Below are 6,000 nucleotides of genomic sequence, written 5' to 3'. Positions count from 1 at the left end.
GCGCGCTCTGAAAGGATGCGTCATGCTCTCCGCTCCATCAGAGCTGGACTCCACGTCATCACGAAGCGGAAACAACACCTTCCGTCTTCAGTCGGTCTTCCATCTCCGATTCCAGTAGAGAAAACACTGGCTCTTGCACCAGTAGGCTCAGGAACGGATTGGGTCGTGTGCGAGAGTGGATTACGGCACAGCACACCCATCAAAGACGAACTTTGTTCGTTTATCGGATGGATAGATTCGGAGGTGCCGGAAGTAGAGGTGGTTCCTCGTGTTTGGCGTCCAGTGCCAAAACCTTGGGCGAAACCCTGCTACATGGCAGGTAAGACTGCTGGCGATTGGGTTCCAGCCGGTGTCAAGAGGGTCCTTCACAAAGTCAGAAGACTGACAAGGAAGCCCAAAAGGACCATCAACAAGGCTGGGGGCACCTCGAAGAAACTGGGTGCATCGGATCGAAGCCCTATTCTTGTGGCAACACCGAGTAAACCCAAGGCAGAGAAGAGGAACAGGCGCTTGGTGAGAAAGTGTTTGTTCCCAGATGAGGATGAGATGTTCCTTTCATGTGAGGGAGCATGAAAATTTTGATGTAATGTGAATTTTTGGTTTTTAATAAAGATTTGAAAAAAGAAAAAAATAAATAAAAAATAATAAAAAATAAAAACATAAAAAAAAATTTAAAATATTGAAAAAAATAAATAAATAAAAAATTAAAAACCAAAAAAAAAATTTCGAAGTGAATTTTGACCGACTTCCAGAAAAAAATTGGAATCGCAGTTCGAAAATATTCTCAGAAATTGGCACGATTTTCCAGGAAAAAATTGGAATCGTAGTTCGAAAATATTCTCAGAAATTCGCACAATTTTCCAGGAAAAAATTGGAACCGCATGTCGAAAATATTCTCAGAAATTAGCGTAAATTCTTGGAATTTTTTGGAAGTTCAGACCGAGGTTATATAAGGGGGTTGCACAGATTAGTCGCCCTCGGCTCCTCGCTGTTTTTCGCTTATTCGATTTCTCGTCTAACCGATTGCTGCCAGGAGTCGACCCTTTTTTTTCAACATCTTTTGTGATGTCAAGGATGTCTGCGCGCTCTGAAAGGATGCGTCATGCTCTCCGCTCCATCAGAGCTGGACTCCACGTCATCACGAAGCGGAAACAACACCTTCCGTCTTCAGTCGGTCTTCCATCTCCGATTCCAGTAGAGAAAACACTGGCTCTTGCACCAGTAGGCTCAGGAACGGATTGGGTCGTGTGCGAGAGTGGATTACGGCACAGCACACCCATCAAAGACGAACTTTGTTCGTTTATCGGATGGATAGATTCGGAGGTGCCGGAAGTAGAGGTGGTTCCTCGTGTTTGGCGTCCAGTGCCAAAACCTTGGGCGAAACCCTGCTACATGGCAGGTAAGACTGCTGGCGATTGGGTTCCAGCCGGTGTCAAGAGGGTCCTTCACAAAGTCAGAAGACTGACAAGGAAGCCCAAAAGGACCATCAACAAGGCTGGGGGCACCTCGAAGAAACTGGGTGCATCGGATCGAAGCCCTATTCTTGTGGCAACACCGAGTAAACCCAAGGCAGAGAAGAGGAACAGGCGCTTGGTGAGAAAGTGTTTGTTCCCAGATGAGGATGAGATGTTCCTTTCATGTGAGGGAGCATGAAAATTTTGATGTAATGTGAATTTTTGGTTTTTAATAAAGATTTGAAAAAAGAAAAAAATAAATAAAAAATAATAAAAAATAAAAACATAAAAAAAAATTTAAAATATTGAAAAAAATAAATAAATAAAAAATTAGAAAACCAAAAAAAAAATTTCGAAGTGAATTTTGACCGACTTCCAGAAAAAAATTGGAATCGCAGTTCGAAAATATTCTCAGAAATTGGCACGATTTTCCAGGAAAAAATTGGAACCGCATGTCGAAAATATTCTCAGAAATTAGCGTAAATTCTTGGAATTTTTTGGAAGTTCAGACCGAGGTTATATAAGGGGGTTGCACAGATTAGTCGCCCTCGGCTCCTCGCTGTTTTTCGCTTATTCGATTTCTCGTCTAACCGATTGCTGCCAGGAGTCGACCCTTTTTTTTCAACATCTTTTGTGATGTCAAGGATGTCTGCGCGCTCTGAAAGGATGCGTCATGCTCTCCGCTCCATCAGAGCTGGACTCCACGTCATCACGAAGCGGAAACAACACCTTCCGTCTTCAGTCGGTCTTCCATCTCCGATTCCAGTAGAGAAAACACTGGCTCTTGCACCAGTAGGCTCAGGAACGGATTGGGTCGTGTGCGAGAGTGGATTACGGCACAGCACACCCATCAAAGACGAACTTTGTTCGTTTATCGGATGGATAGATTCGGAGGTGCCGGAAGTAGAGGTGGTTCCTCGTGTTTGGCGTCCAGTGCCAAAACCTTGGGCGAAACCCTGCTACATGGCAGGTAAGACTGCTGGCGATTGGGTTCCAGCCGGTGTCAAGAGGGTCCTTCACAAAGTCAGAAGACTGACAAGGAAGCCCAAAAGGACCATCAACAAGGCTGGGGGCACCTCGAAGAAACTGGGTGCATCGGATCGAAGCCCTATTCTTGTGGCAACACCGAGTAAACCCAAGGCAGAGAAGAGGAACAGGCGCTTGGTGAGAAAGTGTTTGTTCCCAGATGAGGATGAGATGTTCCTTTCATGTGAGGGAGCATGAAAATTTTGATGTAATGTGAATTTTTGGTTTTTAATAAAGATTTGAAAAAAGAAAAAAATAAATAAAAAATAATAAAAAATAAAAACATAAAAAAAAATTTAAAATATTGAAAAAAAGAAATAAATAAAAAATTAGAAAACCAAAAAAAAAATTTCGAAGTGAATTTTGACCGACTTCCAGAAAAAAATTGGAATCGCAGTTCGAAAATATTCTCAGAAATTGGCACGATTTTCCAGGAAAAAATTGGAACCGCATGTCGAAAATATTCTCAGAAATTAGCGTAAATTCTTGGAATTTTTTGGAAGTTCAGACCGAGGTTATATAAGGGGGTTGCACAGATTAGTCGCCCTCGGCTCCTCGCTGTTTTTCGCTTATTCGATTTCTCGTCTAACCGATTGCTGCCAGGAGTCGACCCTTTTTTTTCAACATCTTTTGTGATGTCAAGGATGTCTGCGCGCTCTGAAAGGATGCGTCATGCTCTCCGCTCCATCAGAGCTGGACTCCACGTCATCACGAAGCGGAAACAACACCTTCCGTCTTCAGTCGGTCTTCCATCTCCGATTCCAGTAGAGAAAACACTGGCTCTTGCACCAGTAGGCTCAGGAACGGATTGGGTCGTGTGCGAGAGTGGATTACGGCACAGCACACCCATCAAAGACGAACTTTGTTCGTTTATCGGATGGATAGATTCGGAGGTGCCGGAAGTAGAGGTGGTTCCTCGTGTTTGGCGTCCAGTGCCAAAACCTTGGGCGAAACCCTGCTACATGGCAGGTAAGACTGCTGGCGATTGGGTTCCAGCCGGTGTCAAGAGGATCCTTCACAAAGTCAGAAGACTGACAAGGAAGCCCAAAAGGACCATCAACAAGGCTGGGGGCACCTCGAAGAAACTGGGTGCATCGGATCGAAGCCCTATTCTTGTGGCAACACCGAGTAAACCCAAGGCAGAGAAGAGGAACAGGCGCTTGGTGAGAAAGTGTTTGTTCCCAGATGAGGATGAGATGTTCCTTTCATGTGAGGGAGCATGAAAATTTTGATGTAATGTGAATTTTTGGTTTTTAATAAAGATTTGAAAAAAGAAAAAAATAAATAAAAAATAATAAAAAATAAAAACATAAAAAAAAATTTAAAATATTGAAAAAAATAAAAAAGAAATAAATAAAAAATTAGAAAACCAAAAAAAAAATTTCGAAGTGAATTTTGACCGACTTCCAGAAAAAAATTGGAATCGCAGTTCGAAAATATTCTCAGAAATTGGCACGATTTTCCAGGAAAAAATTGGAATCGTAGTTCGAAAATATTCTCAGAAATTCGCACAATTTTCCAGGAAAAAATTGGAACCGCATGTCGAAAATATTCTCAGAAATTAGCGTAAATTCTTGGAATTTTTTGGAAGTTCAGACCGAGGTTATATAAGGGGGTTGCACAGATTAGTCGCCCTCGGCTCCTCGCTGTTTTTCGCTTATTCGATTTCTCGTCTAACCGATTGCTGCCAGGAGTCGACCCTTTTTTTTCAACATCTTTTGTGATGTCAAGGATGTCTGCGCGCTCTGAAAGGATGCGTCATGCTCTCCGCTCCATCAGAGCTGGACTCCACGTCATCACGAAGCGGAAACAACACCTTCCGTCTTCAGTCGGTCTTCCATCTCCGATTCCAGTAGAGAAAACACTGGCTCTTGCACCAGTAGGCTCAGGAACGGATTGGGTCGTGTGCGAGAGTGGATTACGGCACAGCACACCCATCAAAGACGAACTTTGTTCGTTTATCGGATGGATAGATTCGGAGGTGCCGGAAGTAGAGGTGGTTCCTCGTGTTTGGCGTCCAGTGCCAAAACCTTGCGCGAAACCCTGCTACATGGCAGGTAAGACTGCTGGCGATTGGGTTCCAGCCGGTGTCAAGAGGGTCCTTCACAAAGTCAGAAGACTGACAAGGAAGCCCAAAAGGACCATCAACAAGGCTGGGGGCACCTCGAAGAAACTGGGTGCATCGGATCGAAGCCCTATTCTTGTGGCAACACCGAGTAAACCCAAGGCAGAGAAGAGGAACAGGCGCTTGGTGAGAAAGTGTTTGTTCCCAGATGAGGATGAGATGTTCCTTTCATGTGAGGGAGCATGAAAATTTTGATGTAATGTGAATTTTTGGTTTTTAATAAAGATTTGAAAAAAGAAAAAAATAAATAAAAAATAATAAGAAATAAAAACATAAAAAAAAATTTAAAATATTTAAAATATTGAAAAAAATAAAAAAGAAATAAATAAAAAATTAGAAAACCAAAAAAAAAATTTCGAAGTGAATTTTGACCGACTTCCAGAAAAAAATTGGAATCGCAGTTCGAAAATATTCTCAGAAATTGGCACGATTTTCCAGGAAAAAATTGGAATCGTAGTTCGAAAATATTCTCAGAAATTCGCACAATTTTCCAGGAAAAAATTGGAACCGCATGTCGAAAATATTCTCAGAAATTAGCGTAAATTCTTGGAATTTTTTGGAAGTTCAGACCGAGGTTATATAAGGGGGTTGCACAGATTAGTCGCCCTCGGCTCCTCGCTGTTTTTCGCTTATTCGATTTCTCGTCTAACCGATTGCTGCCAGGAGTCGACCCTTTTTTTTCAACATCTTTTGTGATGTCAAGGATGTCTGCGCGCTCTGAAAGGATGCGTCATGCTCTCCGCTCCATCAGAGCTGGACTCCACGTCATCACGAAGCGGAAACAACACCTTCCGTCTTCAGTCGGTCTTCCATCTCCGATTCCAGTAGAGAAAACACTGGCTCTTGCACCAGTAGGCTCAGGAACGGATTGGGTCGTGTGCGAGAGTGGATTACGGCACAGCACACCCATCAAAGACGAACTTTGTTCGTTTATCGGATGGATAGATTCGGAGGTGCCGGAAGTAGAGGTGGTTCCTCGTGTTTGGCGTCCAGTGCCAAAACCTTGGGCGAAACCCTGCTACATGGCAGGTAAGACTGCTGGCGATTGGGTTCCAGCCGGTGTCAAGAGGGTCCTTCACAAAGTCAGAAGACTGACAAGGAAGCCCAAAAGGACCATCAACAAGGCTGGGGGCACCTCGAAGAAACTGGGTGCATCGGATCGAAGCCCTATTCTTGTGGCAACACCGAGTAAACCCAAGGCAGAGAAGAGGAACAGGCGCTTGGTGAGAAAGTGTTTGTTCCCAGATGAGGATGAGATGTTCCTTTCATGTGAGGGAGCATGAAAATTTTGATGTAATGTGAATTTTTGGTTTTTAATAAAGATTTGAAAAAAGAAAAAAATAAATAAAAAATAATAAAAAATAAAAACATAAAAAAAAATTTAAAATATTGAAA

This window comes from Pholcus phalangioides, unplaced genomic scaffold, assembly GCF_987345545.1.
Source record: "Pholcus phalangioides strain wild (caught in Gottingen) unplaced genomic scaffold, Ppha-v1.0 ptg000021l_1, whole genome shotgun sequence".
NCBI classification, from domain to species: Eukaryota; Metazoa; Arthropoda; class Arachnida; order Araneae; family Pholcidae; genus Pholcus; species Pholcus phalangioides.
The sequence above is the reverse complement of the archived record's forward strand: the minus strand, read 5'-3'. Positions refer to the sequence as shown.